A 22,371-nucleotide genomic window follows, 5' to 3' on the forward strand; every position below is an offset into this window, starting at 1 on the left:
AATGAAAGAATGAACGAACATATGCAGAGACTAAAAAACATAATGCCCATTAATGGGGCTGAAAACCAAGCTTAAGGTACTTTATGAAATCAAGTAATTCTTACATTCTCATATCAGTTGTGGTACTTCATTGATTGATTGTTAGTTGCTTAAAGTCCAGTGGCAAATATTTCATGCATATTCAAGACAAGTGGTACTTTATAGGTCTTCCTACAGTAATGTCACAAACAGCACAAGAAGAAACATTTAGTCTTGCTTCAAAAGTTAATCACTCTTATTTGGATATCTTATTTTAAGCTTATATTTCATAACTTTAAACACTATTATGAGCATGTAGTATTTTTCTAATTAATGATTCCATTGAATGAGTATGATTTTTTATTTGAAAGATGGTAAATGGGAAAAAATATTTATTTGTTATGCACTACAAATTAGTGTATCAATAAAACTTGAAATATTCACAAATCTAAAGCTACCTATGTATACCTATTAGTTAATACTTGTCTCAAGAGAGAAACAAATCTTAAGCAACACTGTAAAAAAATATGCCAAACCATCTTTGCTTCTTCTTATTTATGACTGCATTGTTAAACAATGTTAATTTTCAAATTTTCAAAATAAAAAAGATGTAATGATTAATTAACTTTTATACTGAAACAGTTTCATAAATTTCAATTTTAGAGCTATACATTTTGATTTATTTATCCCAATAAATAAGTTTACTACAAGATCAAAGCATACTTCCATTATCTTAATTTGCAATTTCAAAAAGTTTTAAAGTAAGTAAATTTAATACTCACTACATTATTTGGTGGTAGTATAAGTTCCGAAATAAAAAAAACTACTCCTATAGTCTACACAAATGTTCTATGTAATACATGTACTGGCTATAATGCACACATGACATAAAAAGCATGTCGAGAATGTGCCAACATGTATGATTGTTGGTATCAATTTCCACCTAGAGAATGTTCTATAATTAACTAATTGTTATGACATAATCTCGCATGGGAGAGCCTGCTGTGTACTGTCAGTTGATGTAATATAACATGTTCCATTTAATATTCCGGTTCTCTCCCCCTCCGATATGTTTGGTCTCTCTTTTCCCATTGAATTATTTGTGTAACAACTTATTGCACTTATTTTTGGATCCTTTATGAAAATGATTATTAAAATCTGGATGTATTTCAAATTTTACAATCTCAAGTGACTATTAATATTTGCACCAACTAAACTTTACATTTGGAAAGAAATTTTATTTGTTATCAATTTGTTAGTTAAAGATTATTTAAACATGAATTCAGCTCTGAATATGTCAACTGTATGAATCAAAATTGTAAAATCTTTTAAAAAATCCAATTCACTTATTTATTTATCAACAAAAGTTTACAAATTCAAATAAAATCAATTTTCTTTCTTTCACCTGTTTTCACTTCAGTACATACGGAAAAAATTGAACATCATATCATACCTGTTATTAAAATGTGTCTATTCCTTTCAACTTTATTGTCAGTTTAACAAGATGCTTGAAAGTGAGAAATACTAGTTATAAGACTGGATATTAACCTTTACTTTATATTTTGCACCTGTGTATGTAAGTTTCAGAATTTCAACACCTTGTCTCAGATTTTGTTTAATTTTTTTTACAGTTCCACAGGTTGATCCTATATCCACATCAGATTAACATGTTCTTGTCCAAAATAAAGATTACAGACTGCCTGCATACATTCCTTAGCAGTTCTGTCTTTCTCTTTCAGAGAGCCAAATTTATTTTATTGCTCAAAGGGAGATAAATCCTAGCAATTTAGAAATAAACTGCATATGACAATAAAGAACAACACAGTTTCCTACTTCTTGACTTAAACAAGAGGCTTCAAAAAGCTTATATTTCAAAAATAAATGAGTCTTTTTCATCCCAAAGTACATTATTCATCAATGATTGGTTAAGATCTCATATAGTTGACTTAAAAATTTTGACTAGAAACAGTTCATAAGATATTATTCAGGAACCAAATTTTGTTTAATTGTATTCTTTCATTTTTAGCTGTGACTTTAACATTTAGCCTAATGCCTTCAAAATCTTTTGTTTACCCCATTTGACCAATATCAACCCAAGTTTGGTAAAAATGTTACACATGCAGTTCCAAATATGTCTTCTGGAAGTATAATCATATATTAGCCTAGTGGCACCAGTGGACAGGACTTCTTCATTTCCCTTGAGGCATTATTAAACCAAATTGGGTTAACATATTGTTTATGGTTGAAAAAATATCCTAAAAAGGAAATTTGAAGTACTCAGGCCTGTTTTTAAAGAATTTGTCTTGTTTATGGGCTACCAAGCAGCTGAGTCAGGACTGGTCCAATAGATGAAATTCCTTAAAAAACTCCCACTGGCCTTGTGAATTTAAAAGATAATTAATTATAATGTCTTACAAATAAAACTTCTGATAAAGCAGATACAATACCATGGAGATTTGATAATAAGAACTTTCTTTGATCTTAAATCAATCATGAATTCTCAGTATAACTCAATTACAAGATTTTAACAAATTTCCTCATAATCAATTCTTGCTTACACGAATAAAACACATCAAACGAACAATTAGTTCTCATAGTCTGAAATACGGTTTATATATTAATCAGTGCAGATTTAATGAGTATAGTTCACCATTGATCAAGGTCATCAGATCAGAATAGATTCTGCATCAAGCGCAGTGGTGGATCCAGAACTTTTTCTAGGGGGAGGGGGGCTCCCCCCTAAATCTGCCTATGAAGCCAAATTGAGAATGGAAAACAGGAATGTGTCTAAGAGACAACAATAGTAATTAAACAAAAACTATTTGCTAGACTGATTCAGAAAATTTCAAACTCTGCTTTCTAAGCGGAGTTATTACCGAAGATACATGTTTTTTATAAAGGAAGGTCCAGTCTGAGACTACTATAACACTGTGTTTTAGTAGTCTCAGGTCCAGTATACATTTTTTTCTATATAAGCAAAACAAAACATGGCAACACTTTTTTCCTATTTCATTTTCCAAAAGCATTTAATACAAATTTATATAAAAGCTTATATTTCACAACCTTAAAATTCAATTTCTTTTCTTTTTATGTCAAGAGTAAGTACTAACTTCTCAAGTAGTTTATGGTCTGTGAGTACCATGCTATTCTTTTAAACAAGAATGTGTCCATAGTACAAGGATGCCCCACCTGTTTTATCATTTTCTGTGTTCAATGGACCCAGAAATTGGCATTAAAATTAGAAAGATCATACCGTAGGGATCATCTGAACTAATATTTAAGTTGATTGCACTTCAACTTCATAAACAAGAGGCTCTCAAGAGAGCCTGAATCGCTCACCTTAATTCTTTTGGTTAAATCTCTCATCACTGATTATTTTGGCTTTTCAATTTATTTAAATGTTTTATTGATCGTCCTATTTTCTTCAAAAGCCAAAAAAAATAATCATTTTCTCCTATGTTCTATTTTAGCCATAAGAGCTATGTTTCTTAACATACAAGGAAATAAAATATAAAATTTATACTAAGATACTCTGAAACTCATTTAGCCTAAGTTTGGCTGAAATTGATACAGCAGTTTCAAAGGAGAAGATTTTTTAAAGTAAGTCAACATGATGAACAAATTGTGAAAAAAGTCTTTAAAGGGCAATAACTCCTTAAGGGGTCAATTGACAATTTTGGTCAAATTGACTTAATTGAAGATCTTACCTTGCTGAACATTATTGCTGTTTACAGTTTATTTCTATCTATAATTATATTCAAGAAAATAAACAAAAACAGCAAAATTTCCTTAAAATTATCAATTCAGGGGCAGCAACCCAACAACAGGTTGTCTGATTCATCTGAAAATTTCAGGGCAGATAGATCTTGACCTGATAAACAATATTATCCCATGTCAGATTTGCTCAAAATGCTTTGGTTTTTGAGTTATAAGCCAAAAACTGCATTTGACCCCTATGTTCTATTTTTAGCAATGGCGACCATGTTTGTTGATAGATCACAACTTCGGATACAATTTACAAACTAGCTACCCTAAGGAACATTCAGTTAAAGTTTAGAAGTATTTGGCCCAGTAGTTTCAGAGGAGAAGATTTTTGTAAAAGATTACTAAGATTTACGAAAAATGGTTAAAAATTGACTATAAAGGGCAATAACTCCTAAAGGGGTCAACTGACCATTTCCGTCATGTTGACTTATTTGTAAATCTTACTTTGCTGAACATTATTCCTGTTTACAGTTTATCTCTATCTATAATAATATTCAAGATAATAACCAAAAACAGCAAAATTTCCTTAAAATTACCAATTCAAGGGCAGCAACCCAACAACGGGTTGTCTGATTCATCTTAAAATTTCAGGGCAGATAGATCTTGACCTGATAAACAATATTACCCCTTGTCAGATTTGCTCTAAATGCTTTGGTTTTTGAGTTATAAGCCAAAAACTGCATTTGACCCCTATGTTCTATTTTTAGCAATGGCGACCATGTTTTGTTGATAGATCATAACTTCGGATACAATTTATAAATTAGATACCCTAAGGAACATTCAGTTAAAGTTTGAAAGTATTTGGCCCAGTAGTTTCAGAGGAGAAGATTCTTGAAATAGTTTACGACGACAGACGACGGACGACGACGGACGCCAATTGATGGCATAAGCTCACTTGTCCCTTCGGGACAGGTGAGCTAAAAACTACTTTGTAGCAGGACAGATGGACGATCAAACAGAAAGATGAACAAACAGACAGATGAAGAGACAAACAAACATACTAACAAATGCATAGACCGAAAAACATAAAAATAATCCTTATACAAAAATCTGATTAAGCTTGGTGACAAGATGAATATGTCCTAAGTAGGTAATCAAAACATTTCCCAGAGACAGATACCTCTATAACATTCCAACACTTCTCTGTCTTGATGCAATCTGGGTAATATCACTTCTGGTAACAAATACATGATAAATTCTTTATCTCAGGAATTTATTACTAAATATTAATAACCATTTGCTATTATAACAATTTATTTGATTATTTTTATTGGCATGCTCTGTTTTTCTCTCTGTCAGAATCATTATATGATCCATAAATAATATTTTGATTGAGATTTGGTATTTACAATAACCTTTCAGTTAGGTTATGATCTATGCAAATTGAGGAATAGTAAAGAAATTGAATATTCAGTAATTTGATATACCCATAGATATATAATTGAGTAGGTTCATTATTTATAATCATATCAACAAATGGCATAAGAAATCAAAGCAGATGTGAGGAATAGATAAGGTCAGAGGGTACTTTAAACAGTATAAAGCTCAATTTTCATAGTTTGGATGAATTTCATTTTTTCTTCAACTGTAAAATAAATAAAAATATAAGAGAAATCTTTCTAAAACATTATATACAAAAATATGTAAATTTTAATACACTTAATTTTACTGATAAACTCGTGATAATACTTAATCCATCAACACCAAATGATGTAAAAGCAGTTGTTTCTTTTATTAAAGAGTCATTAGAACTGAGGAAAGGAGAACAGTAACTGTTTTTATCAAATTTCAAAAATATTGTAGAGTTTTCATTATGTTTCATTATGTTTGTTTGTCAATGTATTTGCCACAACCAAAATTGGTTTTTGTATGTTTTGCAAATAAAGATATATTATTATAACAAATCATTAAATGTTCTTCCAAAGTGGATTCATTTATTTTCTTGGGTACCAATTCTTATGGATTAAAAAAAAAAAATGCATATTCGTGGAATATTATTAATTTCATGGTTTTTACAAAGTCAGCATGCATTTCTTTAGAAAATTTGAGATTCGTTAAAAATTAAATTTTGTGAACCACAAAGTTTAAGTTTTAACAAATCACTGTACCCAGGAAATCTGTGAACATTGGTTCCCATCAAATATAAATGAATCCACAGTATTTCTTTCCAAACTATTTGTATTATAAGAGATATTTGAAAGATTTTGGTGTATGAAAATAAAATGTTTTCTCTTATTAAGAAAAAAACCACTTAAAATAAAATGTTTTTTCTTCTCAAGAAAAAACAAGTTTAAGTTTATGAAAACATGACATACCAAGTAGATGTCCAAACACATTACAACTAATATAAAAAAGAAGATGTGGTATATTTATATATATGGCCTTATTTATGAAAAAAAATGATGACCATATATGAAGTCTTTGTGTCCAGTGAAAAGTGTTACAAAAACACTCTAAGAGTGTTAAAGTTATCACTGGTAAGTTGCTGACCAAATATGAAGTCATATTGTGTAATAGTTTAAGGGAACAGTGTGACAAAAATTGAGTATTCATTCACTTATGAATAAATCTAAAAATTGAAAGAAAGAGAAAACAGGAATAATCCTATATAAGGTGTCTTTCATCTTTTAAAGAGCATACATCTTATAACTCATGACTGTGAAGCTGCAGACCAAATAGGAAGACTTTTAATCAGTAGTTACAGAAAATTGTTCAAAGTATAATTTACTTATAAACAGGAAGCAGTTGTCTGATATACATGTATCTGAAAAGCCAAAAATGTTAATATCATTGTCAAGCTGATGACCATATACGAAGTCTTTGTGTCCAGTGAAAAATGTTACAAAAACACTCTACGGGTAGGGTATAATAAAATAGGGTTATTGCATGAATATTGGGGAATATTGTCCCCGAGTAGAATTTTATATTGCATGTGCTTGCAAGTGCAATATATGTTCTATGAGGGACAATATTCCCCAATATTCATGCAATAACCCTTTTATTGTATAGCAACAAAAATATTGCTATACAATAAATAAATATTTGAAAGTAAAAATTGGTTTAAACAAAGATTTTGTCGTTGGTACCATCATTATTTTTGATGATTTATTGCACTAGGGCAATATTAGAATTTATTGTACGCTTACTTTTGGTTACTATCTGTGGGAAATCAGGCCCGAAGCCAGGAATTTCCAAGGGTTGGACTCACAAACTCAACTTTAACAGTCACAATTCGAACAGAACATTGACTTTAACAGTGCTTATTTGTTTTCAAGGGGGGGTTTGTCCGAACCCCCTGAACCTCCCTGGCTACGGTATGGAAATATTGTATTGCTATGCAATAATATATATTATAAGAAAATGCTCACATTGCTACTTGAGCGACCTCCAATGCACAATGTGACCTTCAGGTGTCTTGGAGGATTCTAACAACTGGAACTAATTAACAGGTACGTAGATATATCAAGATTCTATTTCTGACAACTTAATTATACACCACAAATAATCTTATTACCACTATTTTACTACAGAACTAAAGGTTACAACTATGTCTAGACATCTGTAGAAATCAATTGTATTCCCTATAAACTTACGTATGAAATGAACTTGATGACTTGATGACTTGATATATAATTATATTGCAAGTATAAACATATGGAGAAACTTTGTCAAAAGAAGGGTTTGTTTATATGTTAAACAATCTCATAATTAGCATATATTCACACTTCAGATATAAGAACTAAGAAATGTCTACTCCATATAAGAGTTATTGCCCTTTGATTATGATTGTTACCATTTAAGAACTAAGAAATGTCTACTCAATATAAGAGTTATTGCCCTTTGATGATGATTGTTACCATTTTTTTGCATTTTGTCTTCTATATTAAAATCATAAAAGATAGATAGAAACTTGAATAAGCAAAAATAATCAACAAGACAAAATCTGAAAATAAGAATGAAGGAAATTGTCTGATGACTCCTGTTTGGAGTTTTTGCCTTTTAATGCTGGTTTTTTTTTTTTGCATTTTACTGTATGTGATAAAAAATATAACTGCTACATAGACATTTTAAAAAAGATGATACTATAGAACAAAATTGAGAATGGGAATGGGGAATGTAGAAAGAGACAGAATGCAAAAAGCAACCATAGAATTATACTGGACACAATTAAAGATCATATTTATTGTGCTAAAGCAATATACCAGCATACTTTTGTACCAGTATATGGTATTTTACAAGTGACTGCTAGCTCTTGTTTCATACAAGCATAAAAATGTGCAGTATTGGTTAACCCAGAAACACCAGATGCACAAAAAAACATATTTGATGCACATACAATACAAAGGAAGGAAACATTTTGACATTAAGACACAGATTTATGTGATGAGCAGAATACATCAAAGAAGGCTTTACCTATTTGTAATTCTTTGTAGATCAGTAATCTTGACTTTGTTTTCCTTTCATAATTCTTCTCTACTGACAAAGGGCCAAACTAAATATCATATTCTATAAATACATGATAAATACATTACTATGACAAGTGCATAAATGGGTTCAAAAGATATTATAAAAACAAATCTTCGTTGAATTTCAATACCACCACCCTGATTTCAAGACAACCTTTACCAAAGCTTTACAGATTTGAATTAATATCCTATTGACAACACTTGTTATTCTTATTGTAAAATTTTATGTTCTTCTGGAATGAATCAAGTAATTTAAATGCCTTGACCTACAAAATGTGAATGAGGGTCAAGGTCACGATTTATCTTTGGCCTGGGGTATCAAGAACAAGAGGCTTTAAAGACCCTGTGTTGCCACCGTGTTGCTCACCTGGTCTGTGTATATTCAACAAAAGACACTCTCCAAAATTGACGATGAGAATACTTACTCCTGTAAAGAGTAACTGCACGCCTTGCTGATCGTTTTTGTGATTTAACATATCTATGTCATATAGCTATTATATTTTTTTATCATTTTGTATTATACGGGAAAATGCAATAAAAAAAGCATCAAAGGGCAAAAACTCAAAACAAGAGTCATCAGACAATTCCCCCCATTCTTAATTAAAGATTTTGTCTTGTTGATAATATTTCCTTATTCAAGTTTCTATCTATCTATCATAATTTTTCAGATATAAATATGGCAAGAATGCCAAAAAATGGTAAAAATTGTCATCAAAAGGCAATAACTTCATTACAGTGTAGACATTTCTTAATTCTTAGATTTAAAGCATTAATATAGCTTAATTATCCGAATAATGAGGTTGGTTAACACATACAACCCTTCTTTTTTCAAAAATTACTTACACACAAAACTTAAGGGGTCTTTGCATATCCCAGGACATCTTTACCTGTATTTCACAGCCTTTTGATTATTCCTGTTAATGTAAAGTTAATTTTTACCTTTTCACATCTTATATATCAATTAAAAACGAAAATCTATTTTCAATTTGTATCATTTAGGATCTGTTTGTTCAGAGCACTGACAATGTAAAAAGGTTAGATGAAAATGATGCAACCATCCAACTGCAAAACCAATTGCAATCGTTATGACACAACAATAATACATAGCTGACAGCTATACAAACAAACTCGAGTCGAAAAGGCGCAAAAATATGATAACTTCTCTCATGGAAATCCTAAAAACATTTCACTAATAGATTTTAAAGCACCTTCCAGAAATACCAAGAGATATAAAAGCGATAAGTAAGCAAAATAAACTAATCTCTTTTGTTAATTCACCTTGTGAATATTTTTTTTCTTTTGCTTCATTTGATACTTCATGAACTGTCTTGTCTAAATAAATATTTGTACAAATTATCCTCATCAGCAAAGACTTAGTCTACTCTTAAGATTTTTGCTTTAGATTTCATGCAAAAAATGTCAGAAAAAGAGATTGATCAGTCCTGATTGTGGTATATTTCGAGAAACTTGCTGACCTGAATTTTTTTCTTTTCTTTAAAAGATCAAATAGAATAAAATATCCGTACCAATCAGTTCTAACATTGTTTAGTCTTGACTCATATTTCCCTATAATTTGATACATATAGATATAGGAAGATGTGGTGTGAGTGCCAATGAGACAACTCTCCATCCAAAAAAATTTTAAAAAAGTAAACCATTATAGTAAATGTACATGAATTTTTTTTATAAATAAATACTTTTTATATTTAAAGTTTTCTTCGAAAAATGATCGAGAAGTATTAAAGATTTTCCTACAGAATGTAAAATATTTTTTTGCGAAAACTTATTTTCTAAGCAAATCAGTCTGGGCTCAAAATTCAAATTCAAAATAAAAATAAAACGGCTTTCTACTTTTATATTTAAGTTCAAAATTTCATCTATTTCATCAAAGTTGGTATAACAGTTTAAATGCATAATATCTGAACTTTTCTTTTATTATCAAGGACAAAAGGTAAACAAACCCCTAAAAAATGTTTCTAACCTAAGAACTTTGACCTCAAAATTATCGTATTTGTGTTGATAGATCCACTATTTCCTGAAATGAGTTCAGAAAGGTTTTATACAAGGTGAAGACCCCTGGGAAGATGCTGTTATGATCATCTTAATTATAATAGATTTCCATTAAGATCACAGAAAACTAAGCTAGAATGTGTAAGGTTACTGTAAACCAGTCTAATTACTACAGAGTGTTATTCTGTGTTTAAAAATTCTTTCTGATTTACCAAGATAACTCAATTTACAAACTGCAAAACTTTCTGACCAAGATATGAATTAGCTCCTGCTTTATAGTATTTCACATATTTTATTTATCCATCCATGTAAAGAATCTGCCTGCTTAATTATTACAATTTCATATTCAATGAACCGTGAAATCTGGGTCACAATTTTACTTTGATATATTTTTCTGGGGGGGGAAATTTTACCACAATGAATGTACTATCACAATTCAAAACTTCATTCTACATACTACATGAACAGAGTTATACACCGGAGAACTATGATCCCCTTATTTGAAGAAATACCTTTCTGTGTTGTAAGGGGATCTATATAAATTAGCCATACATCTGGCAACAATATACTACTCTTTTTTGTATTATATCATGCTGTATAATAAATAATATGTCTAGCTACCAAGCAGATCATTTCTTGTTTTATATCTTTACCCTTTTTTTAAAATATCTTTGAAATTAACCTATCTTATGCCAATAAATTATAAAACAAAAACAATGTTAGTAAGTTGGTGCATTGGCAAAAATATACCACATCTCCTTATTTAAATATATTTGTATGTGCATTGCTGAAATGTGGTATTAACCATTACATCCAATTTAGGAAACAAAGAGAAAAAAATTTTGAAAGTTCAGAAATTTTGTTGGCCAAATCTGACCTTAAAATTCATTTTTAATTTTTTTTCAAATATATGTAGTACCCTATCTAACAATCTATAGTATTCTTTTTTTTTTAATTTCTAAATTACAAAATAAACATTCTGAAGTAACAATTAGAAAATGTGCATCATAAGCTCCATGGAAATTCTGATTTCAAAAGTTCACCATCACAGATTATTTTGTAAATTAGATATCCAATTATAACATGACAAAAGATGGAAAAAAATAAACAGTGTCATATACATGTAGATGACTTCACATTCTTACATTTTTCTGCATATTTCTGATGTCACTAGGACTGCTTGCTATTTATTATATCCCAGCTATCAGGTCCATTGTTCAATGATCTCATTAACCTAACTCATTCATAAATAAAAAAGACTGTATGAGGACACAAAATTGTCCCCTCTCAAGCTTACTTATAATTTGTGAAATTACTTTTTAAACGAACAGAAGGAAGGAGAGAAAGACAGAAGCAGAGCCCAGGTTCTTTCTATTTTTCATGATTAAAAAATCATTCATTTATTAGGTGTTCAGTAATGATGGTAACAACAGGAATTCTGCACAGTAAGTTGTAGTTTTATAGTAGCAGATTACTTTCAATAGTTAGTGATACAGACATATGGTCAAGAGAGTAAAAACCTTATATATTATATCCTTTTTTTTCAAATTCAGATTACATATTTCAATGATGATTTGAATTTGAAGGCAATTCTTGCAATTCCTTTTTTTATTTAAAATTATGAAGAAAATATTTTTTTAAAATAATAATGAATACCTGTACTTTATATGTTGCTTTTCATTTTTTTCATTTACTGAAATTTTAAATTCTGCAAGAAGATATTCCTCTTTACCCCAAATTCATTATATATATAAGCTTTGAATTTTATGTGTACTTTTGTAAATGATATAGTAATTTTACTGAATTATCATGGATCTAGATAAAAATGTAAACATAAATTTACAGAAAAGGCACCCAAGTAATGAAGTTAAAAATTCATGAAAAAAAAAATCAAAAAATTACCTTTAAATTTTAAAAAAGCAATCAAACAAACTTTTTTTTTTATCTTAAAGAACAAAACATTTCAAATAAATTAAGAACTTACCAAGTCTTGTAAAGTCCAAGAAAAACTTGTATCTTCCAGGTAATGTATAGAAACTACAATAAGGAAAAAAATTCCAATGCAAAAACGTGAGAAAAAAAGCAAATAAACTAATCAGTAAAATGACAAAATATGATAAATCTGAGATGCAATACACAATTTTTTGACAATAATCCAGACCAAGAAGATAAGCACACCTTTACTTTCACTACTTATCTTGTCTTTGTTAGCTCATGAATATTCATTGCTGCATTTTCTATAAAATGAGGCTACTTAGAGGGAATATATTTTTGAAAGAAAAATATTTCTGATAAAAAAAATTGCGCAACATATTCAAAACATGCTTTGCTTGTGTCTGTCCATAGTCACGAGCCACAATTCAATGGTTGTTGATTCAGATATTTTTATTTGCTGATTGTTTATGGCCTTGGGTTTTCTATTTTGAATTTTGATTCTTTCAAACTTTGTCATGCTGAGGCATTTTTTAGGGTTTTTTTAAGGTCAGATTTTTGCTAATTATTGAAGGCTGTACAGTGACATATACAAGTACATTGTAATAGTTGACATCCTCATCCTTTTGCCTTAGTCTGGTAGATAAGTTGTTTCATTGGCAACCGTTGTGACAATGCACGTTTTCTATTTTCATACAAGTATATTCTACTAAAAAATGGTTACCTTGTGCTGAAAAGCTATGTTTGTGTCTATTTCCTCTTCGCTTGCTTGTTAATAATGTTATTAGTTGTTTCAGTTTATATCAAATAAACTTCAGAGGCAGCTTCATGAGGGAGGAGGTCAGAGGCCTAGGGGGCTCAGCTAGGTCATCCTTTTGTGGGGAAAATTTGGATAATTATTTTGGGAATCACTGAAGCATGACTGGAGTAGGCCCCCTCTTAGGTAATCAATGGGCCATCCAATTCCTTTTGAAAATTTCTAGATCAGACACTGGACTTTAAAAAGCGTTTCATTTCTTATAAATTTGAAATTCCAACAACAGCTTCAAAATATTGTGGATTATATTTTGTAGTGTTGGTTAACATATTCTTATTTGAATATTAACCTATAGAAAAACTTTCATTTTGTTAAAAAAATTAATTTGAGGTTGTCCATTACTCACATATCAGCGAAAATTGGTAGCTCACAAATATAGATAAATCGAATGAAGTGGATTTGGAAATTTAGGGACACAATGACCAAATCCTTCCTACTGCTTACTGTGTCGCACTATGTATTCAGAGTTAGTTATCTTCTAATTCAAACCAATCACGAAGTTTACTAACCTTCTATTTAATAAACCAAAACAGCCCCCCATTTTGGCCTCCTTAATTACGAAGGATGGATTACAGGTGGTCTAACAACTAATTAAATCTCTACCAATTAGTTCTAGATACCTGTATGATAAACAGATATTACAACACCTGATTAACATTATGTTTACATCATACAATCAATGTTTTTTTTCCTGCCAATTTGTTTTTGATTTGTTTTTCTTTTCACTACATTCTGTTCAACGATTTGTAAAGCTAATTTATGTCTGATGATATAAACACTTATCTTTTTTAGTGGAAAAGTGAAAATGATCCTTATCTACAGAACATATAATAGTTTTAACAATATATCTTATATGCCATTGAATGAACATCATTTGAACTCTGATAGGTTGTTGTCTCATTGGCAATCATACCATATCTCCTTATTCATGTTTTTATCATATTGGAATTATTATCTTCAATATGCTGTTTTCATCGAATGAAAATTTAAGAAGAAATGGTATCAGCATTTCTTAAAAATACCCTTTGAATGTTACTGCATGGTAAGACATTGAAAAACATGTGAAAGTGTATTGACTCTTATTTATGCATATACTGAATGAGCAATTCAATCTTCAAAAACTCTTTCTTATATGTAATAAAAATAATGATCAACATATCTTTTTAACCTATATATAATAAAATCAAACACACCTAAAAAAAATCCAATTGCATGAGTTTGCTATCTATATATATCTATAGTTATGTTTATATCAGGTTATATACCAATAGGCAGTCTTCGGAAGTCACATCATTAGTTTATTAGATGGCATCTATATTAAAATAAAAACAAAATAAACAATTATCGAGCATGATGATGATGCGTTGTAAATTGTTATAATTTGGATATACATTTTCGTATGTTGTTATTCAGATATGAGAATTTGAGACAAAATATGTGAACATGAATTTGACAGCTAAAACAACTTTAAGGTGGCTCGTGGGTACAAAAATTTCAGCAAAAAATTCAACCTTTATTTTTACATTATAAATTTTATTTACAATACTATTAGTCATTACTTTATGATATAGTACTAAAATCAATCAAAAAAATCAATTTGGTTTGGCTCCAGATGACTTTTAAAATGTTAATATCATTGAAAAAGCTCCAAATTATCTCCCTTTTGAGCAAAAATTGCTATTTTTTGGCATTAAATTTGAAATATCTTTTTTAACTCTTTGGTGACCTATATTTTTTATTACTGTTTTGAAATAAGCTGTACATATTAAAACTAAATAATTGTAAAATTAAGGCGATTTCTGTAATAAAGTTATTTTCTTATTTCGATATTACCTCTATTTCTCCTATTAGTACAACAGAAAAAGAGGACATTAACAAAAATGTATGCTTCTTCCAGAGGCAGATTGTGAGCTTAAATGAACGGGGACCCCATTTTTTTATTTAATTTTTCTTTTAAGTATATGAAAAAGTTCATTCATTATCATAAAACAAGAATGTGTCCTCAGTACACGAATGCCCCACTCGCACTATCATTTTCAATGTAAATTGGACTGTGAAATTGGAGTACAATCTCCAATTTGGCATTAAAATTAGAAAGATCATATCATAGGGAACATGTGTACCAAGTTTGAAGTCGATTGGACTTCAACTTCATCAAAAACTACCTTGACCAAAAACTTTAACCTGAAGCCGGACAGACCGACTGACGGACGAACTGACGCACAGACCAGAAAACATAATGCCCCTCTACTATAGTAGGTGGGGCATAAAAATATAGCAAAATCCTATAAATTTATATTAGAAAAAATATATGATTTAAACCCAGGAACCCCCTTAAGAGCAATAACTCCTGCAAATATCTACAATGGAATCAAAATGACATGTTTATATGATGACAAGGAATCAAACATACATTTAAGGTGGTACCTAACACTTAACTAAAATTAATTTGGCTCGTTTAATTTTCTTACAATTTTACTTTGACTTTTTGACAAAAATATAAGAATTTCAAAAAATTTGAACCAATTGTTTAATCAGAAAAATTACACTGGTTATATAGCAGTTTGACTAACACTTATTTTGATCATTGAGAAGCTTGATATTCCCTTATGAACACAACGTTGTTCAAACGTTCTGCTGATTTTACAGAGTTATCTCCCTGTAGTGTTAGGTACCACCTTAAGCTACTTGTCAAAATACCTTCAAGGGTAGTATTGTTACAGACTGTCAATGGGACAGACCATGACTTTTCTATGTTCCTCTTTCACATCTTAAACATACTTACATAGACCACAGATGTTGCAGACATTATAATCTTACTATATAAACAAGAATGTGTCACCATTCCACGGATGCTCCATCTGAACTCATTTTCTATGTTCAGCGGACTGTGAAAATGGGGGGAAATCTCTAATTTGGCATTAAATTTAGAGATCATACCATAGGGAACATGTGTATTAAGGTTCAACTTCATCAAAACTGCCTCGATCACAACCTTTAACCTGAAGCAGGACAGATGTACGGTCAGATGGACAGAGGAAGGAACGCACAGACCAGAAAACATAATTCCCATAAATGAGGCATAAAAAAGAAGATTAGGTATGATTGCCAAAGACACAACTCTCCACAAGAGAACAAAATGACACAGAAATCAACAACTATAAGTCACTGTACAGGCTTCAACAATGAGGCTTAGCCCATACCGCATAGTCAGCTATAAAAGGCCCCTAAATGTCAATGTAAAACTTTTCAAAAGAAAAAACTAAAGGCCTAGTTTATGTTCAAAAAATAATTTATTAACATGGCTGGTATTAAAAAACTAGAGGCTCTAAAGAGCCTGTGTCGCTCACCTTGGTCTATGTGCATATTAAACAAAGGACGCATTTGATTTCATGACAAAATTGTGTTTTGGTGATGGTGATGTGTTTGTATATCTTACTTTACTGAACATTATTGCTGCTTACAATCATTCTATCTATATTGAACTTGGCCTAAGAGCTTCAGTGGAAAATGTTAGTTAAAATTTACAAATTTTATGAAAATTGTTAAAAATTGACTATAAAGGGCAATAACTCCTTATGGGGTCAATTGACCATTTAGATCATGTTGACTTATTTTTAGGTGTTACTTTGCTGTACATTGTTTCCCTTTACAGTTTATCTCTATCTATAATAATATTCAAGATAATAACAAAAAACGGCAAAATTTCCTTAAAATGACTAATTCAGGGGCAGCAACCTAACAGAAGTTTGTCCAATCCATCTGAAAATTTCATGGCAAATAGATCTTCACCTGATTAACAATTTTACTACCTGTTAGATTTGCTATAAATGCTTTGGTTTTTGAGTTATAAGCAAAAAACTGCATTTTATCCCTATGTTCTATTTTTAGCCATGGCGGCCATCTTTGTTGGTTGGCCGGGTCACTCCACACAATTTTTAAACTAGATACCCCAATGATGATTGCGGCCAAGTTTGTTTAAATTTGGCCTGGTAGTTTCAGAGGAGAAGATTTTTGTAAAAGATTACCAAGATTTACGAAAAATGGTTAAAAATTGACTATAAAGGACAATAACTCCTAAAGTGGTCAACTGACCATTTTGGTTATGTTGACTTATTTGTAGATTTTACTTTGCTGAACATTATTGCTGTTTACAGTTTATCTCTATCTATAATAATATTCAAGATAATAACAAAAAACAGCAAAATTTCCCTAAAATTACCAATTCAGGGGCAGCAACCCAACAACAGGTTGTCCGATTCATCTGAAAATTTCAGGGCAGTTAGATCTTAACCTGATGAACATTTTTACCCCACGTCAGATTTGCTCTAAATGCTTTGGTTTTTGAGTTATAAGCCAAAAACTGCATTTTACCCCTATGTTCTATTTTTAGCCGTGGCGGCCATCTTGGTTGGTTGGCGGGGTCACCGGACACAATTTTTAAACTAGATACCCCAATGATGATTATGGCCAAGTTTGGATTAATTTGGCCCAGCAGTTTCAGAGGAGAAGATTTTTGTAAAAGTTAACGACGACGGACGCAGGACGACGGACGACGACGGACGACGACGGACGACGACGGACGACGACGGACGCCAAGTGATGAGAAAAGCTCACTTGGCCCTTCGGGCCAGGTGAGCTAAAAATTGGACAGAATTTAGCTTTAGTTATGACCAAATACAAAAGACATATGGAAGGGCTGGAATATCGGCCATAATCATAAATTTCTGAATTTGTAAAACGTAATTTCTTAATATGTAACATCTAAACCAAGTCAAGGTTCTAGAACAGTTGTTGGCGTTGCTTCATGTCTGACATATAATTTTTCTTTTTTGGTGTGTTTTGTTATAAAGTAGGAAGTGAGTTTTCTCGTTGAAAATGTTTTTCAGTTTTCATGTCAGAGCATTTCATAGCCGACCATGTGATATATGTTGTTTTTTTCTCATTGTAGAAAGGCTGTAAGGTGTCTTATAATTGCTTTAACACTACTAGTTCATTGAAACATACTGGTGGCTTCAGAACCATCACCTAGGTTTTGGTGTACACTTAATATATATTCTCTATTAAACTACGCCACTGACAATTAAATTCCATTTTATAATTTTATAATTTTGTTCTAAAAAGGTCAAAATATTGAACGAAGTTTACTTGGAAGGAGTGAATGTAAGTATAGCTCCTGGATAAGGTAGAGGTTAAGGTCATGTTATATTGTTTTTTATTGAGCTGAGTGTGGACAGTTATAAATTTATGTTATTTCATTTAATACTGTACCTGCATGCTGGTAGAAATTGACATCGACTGTCTATAAGTCTCTCTATTATGGGTGAAAAGCGGTCAATGAGTTCCAACTCTGTGGCCCTTGGAAATCGTTAGCACTTTATCATCTCTCCATCAGTATACAAATCTAGGGTTTGTGTGGTCTCGAAATACTCTTTCTCTACCAAAGTGGGGTTTCATATGTAAAATTTGGAACGCTGCAGCCATTTTGTAAATACCTAAGAGAATGATAAGAGTGGTAGTTAATATTTTGTAGACTCTTACGTGTGGGTTAAGTTTACGATCAAATTGAATATTGGTCATAAATTTTGAATTAGGATTTTTTGTGAAATTGGTTTTTGACTTAAAACTTGTCTTAAATGCGATCTAACTGTACAGTTACGATCTTTTGTGAAATCTGCTACAAGATTTTGAAGAGGGGGCCCTGATTAGACAAAGTCTGATGTGAAACTGGTTTACAAATAATGTAGCTTCATAATGGGTTGACAGGGTCACATCCTACTCCCCAAATCTACCTTTGGATAATTTAGTCCAATAAATTATGACCTTCTTTTAGACATGAAACTAAAAATGAAATGTATGCATTGTATCAATAGGTTGAAAGAATCTAGACTCAGTGGAAAACATGTGTATTCTTTGAAAAGAGGAAAAACTTTTTTCATTTTTTTAAAATCTGGCAGGTACTTTAACCTTTTGTCAAAAAAGTGCTAGTCTACTGTTACTTTTACATAGAGTATGGTATGCCACCCACAAAAGCAGTGATAAATCCTAATAGTAAAATGCCAAGAGTTAATTATTTGTACAATAGAGATAACCCAAATAATGTGTTCAAAGATTTCTCAAACAAAATGGATGTGTAAATAAGAGGGTAGTGAACAGCAGATCTCAGTTTATCAAAAGTTGCATCAATTTTATCTATTTAACACCTCATTAGCAGAACAATAATAAGAAACAGACAAGAATGGTAATCATGCAGAACAGGTGTCTGAGATATTTGTTCCTGCTAATTAAGCTATGGATTTTCTAGCAAATCCTCAACTAGTATGGGTTATTGGTCTGGCCGACTGTGTTACAGTATTGAGTGTATTACATGTATACTGTGGATTCATTTATTTTCGTGGGTACCAATTTTTGTGGATTAGGGAAAAATTGCCAGTTTGTGGATATTTAATTTCGTGGATTTGCCGAAGTCTGCATACAAGTCTATAGAAAAATTGTTATTTGTTGAACATTTAATTTCGTTGTTCACCAGTACTCACAAAAACCACGAAAATTGGTATCCAACAAATAATAATAAATCCAAATAGTATTGAATAATCATGGATGTCTTTGGTTATTTTCAAATCCTACATTTTTTAAAATAATAACCAGTTAAATATTTCTTTATATCAGTTGGTTTGTTATGTAGCAATTAAGACTACACTTTATAGCAACTCAAAAAGTCTTTTAATTTAAACCCCATGATCAAAATTGGTTGATTATATAGTGAATCACTGAAACACTACTGTAGCAAGCCCCCCCCCTTTTAGGTCAATCAGCAGACCTGAACCTTTCCCCCCCCCCAACCTACCACCACCACCTGATAAAAATTCTGGATTTACCACTTCAATTTCAGTATCTTTTGAGGGGGGCGGTCGGAGAGATCCAATCCGAAATCCCAGGCTTAAAAACATGAAATCCTGAGGCCCCGAATTTAAAGAAATTTGAATCCCGAAAGACTGGAATTAGAAAAAAGAATTCCCAGATCCAGAGGTCCTGAAAAATGTCCTGCCCCCCTTCTTTTGTAAGTTGAAGAGACCTCATAAAATTTTATACAATTTCTCTATTTATATCCTTTCATTATTAAGATTGTCAGAACCAATAAAAACTTTTAAAGAAAACAATTTAAATTTCAGCAGTGCACAAAACTACATAAAAATATTGGCTGGTAGATTTAGTAGGATAAGGGAGCTAAAACTATTTTGCAAATCATAAATAAATATTTTTCATTTAGTATATTTTATGTATGATAAAGCAAGATTATTTATTTCCTAATTGGGGCTGGAATTTTCATTAAAAAAAGACTGCCCCTCCCCTACCCCCGAATCAAATTATGTCTCCCAACTCAGACTAGTGTATTCATTTCCAATTATCCTCATGGGACCTTCCGCAGTCGCAGATCCAGAGGCGGGTTTCCAGGGGTTGGAACCCCCCTTTCTTTTGGATGATCAATGCATTTGAATGGGGACATGTAATTGGAACTCCCCCCTTTTTGTCCTGGGTTAGGAAACCCCCCTTTTATTTAAATGACTGGATCCGCCCCTGCCTTCCGTCAGTTCTTTCAAACTTAATGCCTAGTTACAGATACAATGTAGTTGTGATCCATTGCTCTATCTCTGTATAGAAAATATTAAAAACACTGTTACTTATGAAAGGGAGATAACTCAAAACAGAACATAATATTTCTATAATTTAAAGCTGTACATAGCCATTGTCAAGTGATGCACTGCTAGTGAATTTCTACAACCACAACATCAGACCATGTGAAGGTCAACAAAAGAAAATCATATGCTGGAAGTTGTTAAATCTCATTATGATTACCACCACATGCACTGTCGTCGCTCTATCGATCTTCCATCATTTAAAAATGGCGGGAAAACATTGATGTAGTTTTTTTTTATACATCATGACCAATGACAAAACTATCGGTTTAGCTACGGAAATATGATTTTCTCTCGAAGTCAGATTAGAAACAGGATTTGAGGTTAAAGAACATGATTCTAGGAATTTTGGACTATTCTTCACGTTATTTATTCCATATTAATAGTCCGCTATAGAATAGAATAGAATATTTTTATTTCCCAAATTACGGGCATAAAATCAGATACAATTGATTAACATAATTAGTAACAACAGCAATACTAGAGGCATATATACATATATAATTGGAATATAAGCATCAACTATATATAAGACATCAACCTTTTGATTTTCGGGGGGGGGGGGGGGAAGGGGTAAAAAAAAAGGAATCAAGAAACCTTATAATTTCTGAGATCTGTTGAAGACAAAAAATATTAAGTTTAGTCTTGGAAAAGTATATCTATGTTCATGGTATAGCGCCCAAGTTCTGTGGCAAAATGAAATAATGCATTGGGCGGAGGAGCCTTCTTCTTCTTCTTTAAAAATATTATGTACAGTTAAAATCGTGCATCGTCCATAATACAGCTTGGTCTTCAGCAACTCCGCTTGAATGTGTCAATTGAGTTGCAGGCTACAGCTGTTCCATAATCTGATGGCATCTGCCGTGAAGAACGAGTGCTGGTATACTGCCTGTGTTCTTGCAAATGGAACAAGTAATAGTTGGTTGTGTCCTCTTAATGTTGCTTATGTTGGAATTAGGCAAGATATTGGTATTGCAACCAGGTCTGGTGGTAACTATGCGGTACATCATTATCACTTTGTTCGTAGCTCCGCGCTCTTGAAGTGTTGGCCATTGCAGCTGGTGTAATTGGTTTGTTACACTGGTGGTTCGATGGTAGTCACAGGTAACAAACCTTGCTGCCCTACGTTGTACCATTTACAGGTTATGGGTGTTATTTGCTGTGTGTGGATCCCAAATGGTGCTGCATACTCCATCTGTGGTATCACAAGGGTCTTGCACCAGAGTTCCTTGGTCTTTCTTGGATATTGGGATATATTTCTCTGCAGAAAAGCCCTGGTGTTGTTGACTTTCCTTACTACTTGGTAACTTAGCCGGGTGATAAGGGGGAAATCAATGTGGAATAAAACTATGGTAGTTGTATGACCCCACTCAAAAAGAAAATAAAAGAGAACACTGTCTGACATAACTATATAACAGTTTGGGTTGGGTTGGGTTTTGTTTTTTTGCTTGATACATTTAACAGTCATTTGTTAGTCCCTGCGACACTAAATGGTATCAGCTATCTTTGAAAATAAACATAACATTTTGAAAATGCAGATGTTTCAACAACGATCCTTTTTTTTTTATTGTATTCTTTAAATTATGTTATTTGTTTCATACAGTTTTGACTGCCTATCAGCATGCCTATATAGTTAAGAAATTTTATTTTTTACTTGCTCTTGTTT

At 31.6% G+C, this 22,371-nt stretch overlaps 1 protein-coding gene across 6 annotated transcripts in view; it reads right to left on the bottom strand.

Moving 5' to 3' along the window:
* The window catches only part of LOC134724881 (uncharacterized), a 98,884-nt gene extending 77,909 nt beyond the window's left edge, over positions 1-20,975 (bottom strand). For 2 of the 6 annotated variants that reach the window (XM_063588191.1, XM_063588200.1), the window contains exon 1: positions 801-940. The gene's annotated coding sequence lies outside the window, so the exon portion shown is untranslated. Of the gene's footprint in view, positions 1-800; positions 941-8,196; positions 8,290-12,243; positions 12,297-13,517; positions 13,629-18,279; positions 18,504-20,865 lie in introns of those variants that run through there. The other 4 variants (XM_063588193.1, XM_063588194.1, XM_063588201.1 and 1 more) reach the window with 4 other exon arrangements.
* Between the last annotated feature and the right edge of the window lie 1,396 nt (positions 20,976-22,371).

This window comes from Mytilus trossulus, chromosome 7 (genome assembly GCF_036588685.1).
Source record: "Mytilus trossulus isolate FHL-02 chromosome 7, PNRI_Mtr1.1.1.hap1, whole genome shotgun sequence".
Taxonomy (NCBI): domain Eukaryota; kingdom Metazoa; phylum Mollusca; class Bivalvia; order Mytilida; family Mytilidae; genus Mytilus; species Mytilus trossulus.